Genomic DNA, 13,280 nt, shown 5'->3' with positions numbered 1-13,280 from the left:
TTTCCTCAGCTACCTCACGTGACAGGCACAACCTCGTATGTCACATGTCATCCACCTCATCCAGAAAACGATAAATCCACGGTCATCTTGGTGGCTTCCAAAACTGCAACCTGTCATTCCCAACAGCATATCAGCTGGCAAAACACAAGAAAACTGAAGGTCACCAGTGCAAAAGAGGAAGACCGACAACTTCACGCCGTCACTGAACAAGACACACATGTACAGGGGTATACGTGTTCATGTTCAAGTATATGTACATGCAAGTCCATGTACATGTACATGTTCAGTTTTTTATTAATCGAAATTAGGAGTGGGTGGGTGGGTCAAAATAATTTGGAAAAAAAGTCGAAATTTTAAAACATTGAAAATTCTGAATGGCCACTTAGGGGCCGCGCCTCTTTTATGGAACATCAACAATGCATTAACATTAACACATTTTGCCTGAATCAAAATTTTGCAACGAGAATGAATAATTGCCGGGGAAACAAAAGGTGTTTTTTTTTCTTCAAACCTGCACTTATCTCCGGTCATGGCTTCAGATACAGCTTCATGATTTTACGTCCCTTTTTAAATTTTGGTTTGAGATAGCTCTACTATACTCTCTTGAAGTATTTTTAAGAGAGACGAACCTGCAGCCGAAATGATCCCGAGGTTTGAAACCCTGGAGCAGAACCTGCTCACTCCAATCTATAGAGGGCGCTCCCAATATCCCTGTAGAAATGTTTTGCCATATATCTGGGTATAAAAGGTAGGCTATTTTTAAATTGTGGAATATCCCTTTGCACAACAAACGTGATTGTACAGGTGATGAATGTCTGATCCTCAGACTACATTTAATAGGTGAAAGGTGGCATCGTGTTTGGGATTATTTAGGTTTGATTTGCAGGCATTTCCTAGACTAGGCCTAGGCTATAGTCGGACTCCTATAGTATTAACTATTATCGCGGCGTCCCTATTATTATTATGGCAGTGGATATTTTGCCGGAGACGGCAAACCTTTAGTAAACGTTAGTTTGCCGGATATGCACTGAACATGCGCAGTTACTGTTTTTTTGTACTTAAACATTTTCCGCTGACAAATTTTAGTCTGACTACATGCCAATATTATCGTTGTAACCTCGTATTCACAAGATGGGATTCAGACCATTTTATAATTTCGGACTTTATTGCCCTTTTAAAAAAAATCCTCCAGAAATCTGAAAAAGAAAATGTAATACTCTGCAATAAAATGTCTCAGACATGTTAAAATAATAAAAGAAGAAAATTCTTATTTATTTGGTACGGCGCTCCATGAGTGCCATCCACTTCTTTATTTACTCAGATAATTTATCACGTCATGTTGACATATCGCCGAGAATAAGGCGACTTAATCACATAATTGTATCGCCCAGTCGACTTACCGAAGTCGACTTGGTGACTTGTCCAGATGCATTATCTCTCCAAGTCGACTTCCAGAAGTCGCCATGACGACTTGTCCAGAGGCATTATCTCTCCAAGTCGTCTTTCATAAGTCGACATGACGACTTGTCCAGATGTATTATCTCGTCAAGTCGACTTTCCGAAGTCGAGATGACGACTTGTCTAGATGTATTATCTCGCCAAGTTGACTTCTCGAAGTCGAGATGACGACTTGTCCAGATGAAATATCTCGCCAAGTCGACTTCCTGAAGTCGAGATGACAACTTGTCGAGATAAATTATCTTGCCAAGTCGACTTACGATGTGGAGATGATGACATGCAAAAATCTCGTTCTGCATGGATATCCCGTTTTTGAAGCACTGTCGTGGATTCTTTCTTGTTCGTCGGTGCATTTTCCCCACCTGTTCTTATATGAACAATAAACTGGCAGAGGAACAAGAGATAAACTGTAGGGTATTGATTTGATCTGGGTCGAAGTTAATTTGTGTTTTTGTATTTTCAACTTGTTTTAAATTACTCCCCCAAGCTTCGTAGGAAATCACACCTCTGCCTTGTTTTCCCCTATTTATCCCGGAGAAAAGTAATTCACTTCACGTTAAACATTAACAATCATAAATTCCAAAAAATGTCTTTACTGACAGGTTGCATAAAAGTTGTTGCTTTCTTAAATGACACTAACAAATTCAAGATTTGTTTTTAATCATATTGAAATCATATTTAAGATAAAACGACTTTTATGGCTTAAATTGGAATATCGGAAATTTAGCAAAACTCTTGTCTGATATATTACGAGAAATGATTTGATAAAGATATCACTATAAAAACTCTTATTGTCAACACTAAATCAATGTTTTATAAAGGACATTAGCTTATGATTAGCCTTAGCACACTAAAACCACACTGTGATCATCACATTATGATAAAGTTCTGTTCCTAGCAATATAAAAGTTGTTCACTTTTGAATGAGACATCGGCCTCAATATTGCTGTGACGTTATTCTGATGTCATGAAGTATGAAATTACAAGCGATTTTAGATCACAAATCGACCTAAATTGTTAAGGCTGAGAAAATCCCTCGGGAAGAATGAAATTGTGTCAAACATGTAATTCAAATTCCCAAGAACCTAAACAATTTCCCTATTAATAAGTTAATGATACTTTCCTCGACGTAAGACACCAGGTGGAAGCCGTTAAGAGTACTTTTTTGTTCATAGGTATTAACAGTCAGTGGCGTGAGGTTTAATTCCGGTGAGTGGATGGGTGGGGGGGGGGGGCACATGGGTGCACACAATTTGTAATGGGGCACTGAAGGCAAATGACAAATTTTTGTTCATGTCAAGATTTTAAACGGGGAGCGCCGGGGGGGGGGGGGTATGGCACGGGCATTCGTTGTGGGGGGGGGGGAGCCCAGTTACGCCACTGATAGTACCAGTATGTTTTAACTTTTTTTCAAGAAATTTAAAAGAATTATAACTGTAAATATATGTCAGCATGTTTTTTTAATATCCTTCCTTTATCACCATGCAAACGGTGGCCATATTTTACAGCATAACCGTCTAATTCGACAATATTATACTTTTATCACATCTGCCTGTGAGTTGCGCGAAAGGAACGTTTTTCCTTTGGAATGTTGTTGTCAGTCTCTCTTTTTGGAAAAGCCGAATATATTGGCTAATACGACATGATGCAAACCGCCATGCGAGTGGTCGGTTTCAGAGTACAGGTTACTGATGAGGCTACCGTGTATACAACCATGCATGCGGTGCTCAGCCAATACCGATTCGCAAGGCTTTCTATCGGCTTCTCCTTGCAGGGGAGTAAAAAAAGAAAATGACTGAATTTGAAAATATTTAAAAAATATTCGGCTTGCTCAATTTCATTATGAAAAAAAAATGATAAAGTACATCTCATTGACTTTTAACTGTGCAAATTTCACGTCATTTGCATACTTTATTCCCGCGTTATGTCTAAAACAAGATAATTTTGCGGTAGCACCATGTGAATAAATCTCTTTTGTGAGTACATGTATGTATGTGTGGTTCTGAATAGCCTTTAGTCAAGTCCCACGCGCCTATACCCGGACCATCCGGACACGTAACGCACCCTGGATGCTGGCACGTAAAAAGACTAGCACGAGTCTTTTTACGTGTCAGCATCCGGGGTGCGTCACGTGTCCGGGTAAGCGCGTGGGACTTGACTAAAGGCTAGATTCTGAAAAGAACCGAGGGACTCAACGTTTCGAACAGTATGCTCTGCCCGTCGTCAGGAGAATGTTATTCACATGGTGCTACCGCAAACTTTTCTTGTCTTAGTATCTTTCCACCATGCAAACCTTCAAATCTCACGTTATGTCTATTTGAATAAAAAGATCACAAAAGCTCGGCTGTCCACCTCTGATAATTCTACGAACTGGTTAATACACATTGAGTATTATGAAACATGGACGTTTTCCCACCTCGATGAATGAACGAGAACTTGCAAAGGATTTTTATATCGCTAACAACATTTCAGAAGAAAAAGAGTTGACTTGTTCCTCATATGCAAACCATTACAACTGACAGTAAAAACAATGGTCTTGATTTCAATTATTAATATCTCATTTTAATGAATGCTTGTGTGTATTATCACTACGCTCAATGGCACTCCACTTGAAGTACACGATAAAAATCCATTATTAGCCAATTGCGGGATCGAATCAGGATACAGGAAGAAAGTTTGCTATCCAGGGTTTACTATTGGAAACCGTGTTGGAAATAAAGTAAGCACTTGGGACGAGGTTGGTGAAGCAGTAGCTGCGTTTTACCTACCACGGACGTGGTGACGCCCTTCGCTGTGAGCAGCTACTTCCTGTTTCCTTTTTTCAGCGGAGTGTCCTATCTTTCCAGGCCCGTCGCCAAGAGGGACCAAGGGGGTCGCCAAGGTGGCCCAAGGAGCCCCCCCCCCCCCCTCGGCAAAAACCATAAGCGTAAAAAGTATATATAAGTTTGCTGTGCCCCCCCCCCCAAGAAAATGCCCGGAGCTGGCGACGGTTTTGTAAATCTTTCTCACATACGCTCTTTGATATATCACAGTCGTAATTTACCGAGGTCAGTGGCGGCGCCAGACTCTACATTTGGGGGGGGGGGGGGTTAAGAATTGGGGGGCAACGAAATATATATATATTTTTTTGAGGGGCAGTCAAAATAAATTTTTAAGCCCGTGTACGGAAATAAGCCACCAGAGCAACTAGAAGACTAGCATTAATCGTTTTTATGAATGAGAAATGTATCAAACAGCAGAATGGGTGTATAACAAATTAATATATAACAAACGTGTAACAAGACGTTGGCTGCATAAATGCATTTGTGGTGCGTTTCGTCTTAAGTACCAATGTTTATAATGCTTTTATTGGCCCAAAATTTGTCCACATTGTATCAATCTAAACAGCGAATAAATTAAACACAAAGAGTTGGGAGAAAACGGGGGGGGGGGGGAACTTGGGCCCCTCCCCCGTATAGCGCCGCCACCAACTTCATACATGTTTTCAAGGGTGCATTGAAAGCAAATGATGCATTATTTTTTGTTTAATTCAAGAGTTTACATGGGGGGGGGGGGGGGGGTACTGACATCCGCTTATTGTTAATGAACAATCCCCACTTGGGCCCTAACAGCACTTTTCGCACTATTGGTCACGCTTGCTTAGCGTTTGGAGGTTTTTTGGTCTTGGTTAATAATGGTTCCCCATGCCATTTTCGAGTTTTATCTTAATTTGGTTCTTTTTATTGCTTAGTTGCAACGTTATTCACTTTTGAATGACACATCAAGCGGAACATCCACCGACGTTTAGTTGAATTATTTCTTCAAATATGTCAATTGATTGGCTGCTAGACAATAATTTGTGCGCAAACTTAAAGCCCCTTTTCATAAGGTTGCAAAAGCCCAAAATCACACTAAAGCAATTTTTTTTGTTTCAACAAAACAGTCAAATCGAAAATTCGTTGGAAGAAAAATAATCCATTTTGAAGAGCCTATATATCTATAAATAGCCTACGTATCTTCAAAGTATAAATATTCCCCATACAAAAACTAATATATTTTATGTACCTTGATCGCATCATGTGTGCACCCCGTCCCCAATCGCCATATTCAAAACGTTATTTCAATTTTTTTCTATTAAACGCACAAAAGGAAACAATAATTGACAATCTACCAAGGGTGTCATTTCTTTTAGTTTATTTCTTTGTTATTCTTTACAACCTATTGACATACAGACGTTTTTACCCATTCCTTACAAAACAATACTGACAATGGATTCTAGATCAGGACATATGTTAATAATTCACGATTTCCAAAATACAATAAATTAACAATACACCTGTTAACTAAATTCTCCCAGTGCAACATGATTCCACTTGCTCTGTCGACAACTCCATCTCAATCATGACCGAGTATATAAGGGGAATGACAGGGCCACCCAATGCTGATCTGTGGCAGTCAAAGTGATTGGATTGGTGGGATTTAAAGAGCAACCGCCGCTGATTGGTCAATGCCCTCAGCTCAGTTGACTAACAAAGTCAGGAATAAGACAGGTCAGTAGAAGCTAATACTCAATAGCAACATCTTATAATAATAAACATTTTAATTTGTTTTGAAGCAATTCCATTTGGACATTTTGAACTTTAGCTTATATACCTTTAAAAAGTAAGAACATTATAGGCTTGAGGTGCAAGACATAACATAGCAATAAGGGTAAAGCTGGTTTCTTTGAATTTCACTTTTTGCGACTTAATAAATTAAATAGGAATCAGGGGACAGCACCCCCCCCAAAAAAAATCAACTAGATGGATGATTGATTTAAAGTATTGTAAGCACTCATTATCTGTTATTGATGTAGCTATTATGTAAATACAATTTTTGATATAAGGCAAGTTCAGCACTCGGTACACATTGCGTTTATCCTTTGGTTGGGTTAATTAAACGGTAAATAAAATGAAAAGACATGCAAACCACCAACAAACAGAAAGTGAACAAAGAACGTTAATTATAAGTAAAATTGTGCAATAAAATATATAACAAAAGCATAAACGCAAATATATTTTGAGTGCCTGTCACCTGTTGCTATGCATTAAAGAAATTTCTCCATGGAAAAAAAGAACCATTTCAATTTTATTTTGATACAAGACTTTAAGTGCCTCACTAAGACTGGTGAAATATAATGGGGGGGGGGGGTCTTTTACCTTCCTAAAATATTTTCCAACACTTAGGTGAACAGAAGTTACTTAACAATTCCCAGCGATTCCTTAAATTTAAAGTGAAAATTCTATTTAAAGTAAAAAAATTATATTTAGTTTAAAATTGGAAAGAAAGTCACGTTTTATTGTTAACTATAAAGTTAATAATTGTCTGTTGCAGTTTTTATATTAGATTTAAGATATTTTAGAGGCATAGATAATTCAATGTCTAAAAAGTAGGCTTCTTCTATTTTGTGAAAAATATTAATAGCTTTTCAAAATATGCTGTCCCATTTTTTATTCAATATTCTGACACTTAAGTTTGAAAGACAAATTTTTCAATCGCATTTCGGAACATTGTCCAGTGCAAAAGCAAGTCTACACTCCACTTTGAAATTATACACCATTCTTATTATAATGTTCTTCTTGAGGGGATGAGTGGGAAGGTAGCTAGCCATCTCTGTATATGCTGAGCGCTGCGCTGATGAAAGCTTGGAGGATCTACAAAGAAAGAAAGTAAAACAAATACTATAAACTAAAATATTCAGAGCTCTCTCTAAAAAAGTTACTTTTTATGCATTAATTCACAAAGAAAAATAGTGGTGCCTCAGCGTTAGCATGTCTTCTTTGGCATACACCTATGGTTATAGATTTTATTAATATATGACTGCATCTTTTCTGCTAAGTCTTATAAGAAACCAGGCAGTGACAGTCGACTATCGTCAACACAAACACTGTTAATACAAATTCTGGTAATAGCAAACAAAGTCTTGGTCCCGACTGGTGAATGTACAGTGAATAAGACCGGCACTCCAAAAATCTGATAAAACAAGCATTTTGGCTAGGCCCGGCTGGTGTTTGTATTGACGAGAGTCGACTGCACTCTTATTTGAGTAAAATTCACCTCGGGAATCAGTAATGGGAAGCCTAGCAAGCAGGGTCATCCATTCATCTGTCGGTCCTCCTCCCTGCTTCCGGTTCCTAGGTTTTGTCTGCATGCGATGGTTGCAAATTGGAGTTACATCCTCTCACCCTCACCGACTGGAAGCAGCCTCTTCATCCAGCCAGTTCAATGCCTGTCAATATGAAAAAGTAAAGGGGAAAGGAAACTTTGAATTAAAAAAATATAGCAATGCCTCACTATACCAACACTCTTTCTTTGTGGAAGAACATCAAAAGGATTGCCGGTTCACCCATTTGTATTCGTTCTGTTTGACCTGCTGCAGTTTGCTTTTAGTACTGCATGTAAACTAACCTCAAGAATCAGTAATGGGTAGCCCAGCAAGCAGGTCATCCGTTCATCTGTCGGTCCTCCTCCCTGCTTCCGGTTCCTAGGTTATGTGTGATGAGGCTGTTGGGGTCCATTTCGTCCTAACAAAGCATGCACTCCTTGTCCAATCTCAACTTTTAGATCCTCCGTTTCTTTGATGAAAGCTGCAAATCTTTCCTAAGTTAACAGGGGAACGAAAATACTGGGCCTAGCCCGTTGTTACTTAAGTGAAACATTCCAAATGCATCCAATACATACGTTTAAGCTAACTTGTTACCTGTCACGGTTAATAACACAAGGGAAACTATAGCGATTCCACCCAAAATCCTTACTTCAATGTTTTCATTATTTACTTTTAAAAAAACCACACAGACACGATCATTTTGTTACAATGCACAAAAATGTGCTGCGCTGATCGTGGCAGGTTGCCTTGGAAACCGCATAATAACTCGCACTGTAAACGAACATTAAAGAAAATCACATGGTTTTAGATGACGAAAAAAACCCCTCATATTCATTAAAACAACTGGGTTTTTTTCCAAATGTCTTTTTGAAAGCAAACTTCTCGAATATGCGCAACAATTTCCGTTATTTTCGTAGGCGAACATACTTTGTAAATTCCGTCAATATTTGTCACTGTTTTTTTGTTCGAGACGGTGATGATTTTTTTTTTAATACTGCTGTGATTTTTGTCATAATTTCCGTCAATTTATTTTTTCTACTGTAATTTTCCCATTTGCAAATCTTCGTTTTCCGACTGTTTGAAGCGGTGTAGTAACGGTTGCTGCGGATCATACTTTACGGGATTCGTAACCAATATTTTCTACCGATTTTAATTGTTCATTTCTTTCGCCGCCACCATTAATTTTTGCCATAGTTTCTTCGTCATTATTATTTTCCGTCGCTTTGATTTCGTTATTTCCGTAATAGAATTTGTTTTAGTTTGTGGGTAACCCCCATTTGAATTTGTTTCCATTTTCGTCATACTCGTAGTTAAATATATCTGGTATAGGTACTGCAGTTACGGTAAAAATAACACTGATTTCAGGTATAATTTCTTCCAATACTGTTGACAAGTTGCCGTATATTTTGTATTGGCGTCGTTGAATTTTGCTGCTTGATACCGTTTTGCCCCGCAGAATTGTAATTGAGAAAAAAAAATAACACAGATTTCAAGTATGATTTCTTTCAATGTCTGCTTTGCTGCATGTAGGCCTATAACTATAGACCTACGATTTGCCATTTGCGTAGTGCTAAAATCAACTTCAATTAAATAATCCTTTTTTTTCTGTTATCAAAGAAACAACAGGAATGGAAAATGACACGAAATAAAAACTGAGGCTGTTGGGGTCCATTTTCGGCCCGACAAAGCAGCCTCCTCCTCGTCCAGTTTGTCTCAACTTTTAGATCCTCATTTTCTTTGATGAAAGCTGCAAATCTTTCCCAAGTGTAAAGGGGGGGGGGGGGGTTTACAAAAACACTGGGCCTATCCACAAAAGGGAAACATTCCACCAATGCAGCCAATATTATTATGTCTAATCTTACCTGTAACCGGCCATGGTTAGTGACACATGGAAATCAACATTTTTTCCATGTTTACAATGTTTACTTCAATGTTATCATTACTTTTCAAACAGGCACGATTATTAAGTGTTATAACGCATATAAATGTGCCACGCTGATATTGGCAGGTTTCCTTGGAAACCACAAAATAGCTCACACTGTAAACGAACATTAAAGAAATCCATATGGTCTTAAGATGAAGAAATGCAATCTTCATCCTTGCCGATCTTACCACATCGGACTTACATTATACCATACGGCGGAAGGGTTACACGTAAATCTAATTTACAAAAACACACACAAAATAGAAGGGAAATTTAATGTTGCATGTGACTGTATTATGTCGCATGTCTTATAATAATATCTTATTTATGGACATTCACGGTTAGTGCGGTATACTCATATTCACACACGGACCTGATTTTGAAAGTCATATACGATGACATTAAAACTGTCACTCATTCAAGGCATAAGCTGTCTCTTTCGCGGTTACTTTGGCCGTAAGCTAAGATCCCATGAGACCCTTTTCATGAGGAAACAAACCAAGTACTAAACTCTGCTTTCCTCTTTGACTAACGCATCACTGATGTCCAGCCTCATTCCAAGCCGATGCTTGATGATCGGACTTACGTTATCAAAGGTCAAAGTAGACTACCAAATAAGGTTCAAAAGGATAGGATACAATTTGATAATACTGTATTATTACGAGTCCCTGCCGATCGTTCCAAATCGGACTTACATAAATGATGTACATGTATAAGGTTAAAACAAAATTAAAAGAACTTGAAGAAATGTCGCACGCAATACATTCAGTACATTACGCTTTACTCATTCACATTACATACCTTGCAATTGGTTTTTACCACAATTTCTTTTTGGAAGATAAACCTCTCGAAGATGTGTAGCAATTTCCGATCATTGACGAATGTACATGTACTTTAAAGACGTGGTGCAGTTCAGCTGGAAAATGACTTAAATTTTGTCTTATCTTACCTGTAACCTATCATGGTTAATGACATAATGGAAATTAACGATTCTACCCATGTTTACAATACTTACTTCAACATTGTTGTTTACTCTTCTAAAAACAGACACGAGTATTTGTTATAATGTACACAAAAATGTGCCGACGCTGATAATGGCAGGTTGCCTTGGAAACTGCATATAACTCACACACTGTAAACGAACATTGAAGAAATGAATACAACTTTAAGATGACAAAATGCCATCTTCATATCCCTGCCGATCCTTCCCAATCGGACTTACATTAAAACATGGCGGAAGAAGGGTTACACGTTGGCCCTATACCTAAATTCAACAAGGGAAATAACATCACTGCATGTGACTATAAAGGTGTCGCATGTCTCACAATAACTCCTTTGGGAATTGTATCCGTACAAAGATTGGATTTTAAAAGTCACCAGATTCTTTAATTAATATGTTCACCTGCCGATCTTTCCAAATCGGACTTACATAAATGATGCATAAACAATTACAAGAACGTGAAAAAAATGTCGCAAGCAACAGTAAACATACATCTTACAGACATTTCCTTACGCTTTGTTTAGATATACTATTTTACTCATATTCATTTATACAACTGTTTTTGCCATGAGATATTTTTGAACACAAGTTTTTAGAAGATGTGCAGTAATTTCCGTTATTTTCGTAGGCGAAAATACTTAGTCTTTCTAAAAACTGTTGCTGTAAAATTCGTTTTTTATTGGTTCGAGATGGTGATTATTTTGCTGTTGTTAAATGCAGACATAACTTTACAGGAAAAGTTCTCGCTATGTGCAGCAATATCGTTATTTCCGTATACAATGTAACACTTAATTCCTGCGGGAAAATGCTTTTCAAATTGCTGTAAATTCCGTCGTTTCTTTTAACAGGTTTTTTTGGTTCGACGAGATGGTAATTTGTTTGAAATCAAATACAGCTGTGATTTTTGCCGTAATATCCAACATTTTGTTTTTCTACTGTAATTTTCCCGTTTGCAAAACGTTGTTTTCCGACTGTTGGAAGCGTTGTAACGGTTACTGCCGATCATAATTTACGGTATTTGTAGCCGATTTTTGCATTGCATCGAAGTTGGACAATTTACACCGATTTCATGGTTTATTTCTGTCGCTCCTTCTGTTAATTTTTGCCGTAATTTCTGTTCATCATTTTCTGTATTTCGTCGCTTTGATTTGGATATTTCCGTAACCGTTTTCTTTTTAGTTTTTGGGTAACACCGATTTGATTTTTCCCATTTTCGTCATACTCGTGACGTTCCTTTTAACGGTTTTTTTTAAATCAAATACAGCTGTGATTTTTGCCATAATTTCCAACATTTTGTTTTCTACTGTAATTTTCCCGTTTGCAAAACGTTGTTTTCCGACTGTTGGAAGCGTTGTAACGGTTACTGCCGATCATAATTTACGGTATTTGTAGCCGACTTTTGCATTGCATCGAAGTTGGACAATTGACACCGATTTCATGGTTTATTTCTGTCGCTCCTACTGTTAATTTTTGCCGTAATTTCTCTTCATCATTTTCTGCTTTGATTGGGACATTTCCGTAACCGTTTTCTTTTTAGTTTGTGGGTAACACCGATTTGATTTTTTCCCATTTTCGTCATTTTTGTCCGAGTAGGCACTGCTGTAATGGTAAAAGTAACGCCGATTTCGGCTATATAATGTTTCTTCCAATGCCGCTGTAAATGTTGGCGTACGGTATTGTCGTTGTTTCTGATCGTTGCTGCTTTGAAACCGTCTTTTCCCGAAGTATTGTAGTCGAGAAAAAAGTAACACTGATTTCAAGTATTATTTCTTTCAGCGTCTGCTTTGCGGTACACATACGAGTTGTCATTTTCGTGAGCCGAAACGAAAGTTGAATTTAAAACCTTTCCTTTTTTTCCCTTTTACAACATGCAGAGAAAATGACTCGAAATAAAATCACGCCACACATAGAAAGCAGTCCACACAAAGCGGCAATAAACCAAATTCCCTGGTTTGTCAACATGCAAGATTTACAATGAAAATATACACACTTCATTCGATGAATCTATTGATTGAAGTATATCAAATTATGGAGCTTCTTCTTAGAGAATAACAATCTCTTTTCAATAAATCTATAAATCATACAAGTATAATGAATCAAAAGGAATGATCTTTTTGATCATAAGTCTCTATTGTGCCCTCACTGTATGCTCACACTACACATTTAGCAATTATATATAGAAAAGACACCAGGCGTTTTTACAGACGGTGTTAATCCCAGATTTAAAAAAAATCTTTCTATTTCAATACGCGCGTTTACATGTCATCTTAACAAAGAACTCCGTTAGTATTTAGTGTTATTAACTTCCAGTTTTCTCTTTGTGGCTATTTATTGAGTGGCTTAATTCTTTGAGTTTTTTGTTCAAGGCTAGTTTGACTTTTCAAGTTCTCATATTAAATCCAGAAGTCTCTCGAGTCCTCTGCAGGAAGGGGCCTCTTGGAAATCGGCGCTACTAATATGCACCGAAGAGGATATCCCTTATAAGCGACATTGACCTGCCAACGTCACAGTCCTTAAGTTTGCTCTTCAGCTATTGCTGTCATACTTCCCTAGAATATTGTATTTGAATTTTAAACGTGCGAACGCAATGTCACTGCACGTACCTTACTTATTCCTTTGCAAATTTGAATTTCAAACGTGCGAACGCAATGTCACTGCACGTACCTTACTTATTCCTTTGCAAATTTTTATTTTAAACGTGCGAACGCAATGTCACTGCACGGTACCTTACTTATTCCTTTGCAAATTTGAATTTTAAACATGCGAACGCAATG

General features: G+C 37.8%; 1 long non-coding RNA gene across 1 annotated transcript; it reads right to left on the bottom strand.

The window, feature by feature from the left end:
* Positions 1-5,614: 5,614 nt before the first annotated feature.
* Positions 5,615-9,088, bottom strand: LOC119740354. Its single transcript, XR_005272673.1, has 3 exons — positions 7,885-9,088; positions 7,534-7,705; positions 5,615-7,130 (listed from the first exon to the last, which is right to left on the bottom strand). It is a non-coding gene; the product is annotated as an uncharacterized LOC119740354 (long non-coding RNA).
* Between the last annotated feature and the right edge of the window lie 4,192 nt (positions 9,089-13,280).

The sequence above is a fragment of the Patiria miniata genome, unplaced genomic scaffold (assembly GCF_015706575.1).
Source record: "Patiria miniata isolate m_02_andy unplaced genomic scaffold, ASM1570657v1 HiC_scaffold_5, whole genome shotgun sequence".
NCBI classification, from domain to species: domain Eukaryota; kingdom Metazoa; phylum Echinodermata; class Asteroidea; order Valvatida; family Asterinidae; genus Patiria; species Patiria miniata.
The sequence above is the reverse complement of the archived record's forward strand: the minus strand, read 5'-3'. Positions and strand labels throughout refer to the sequence as shown.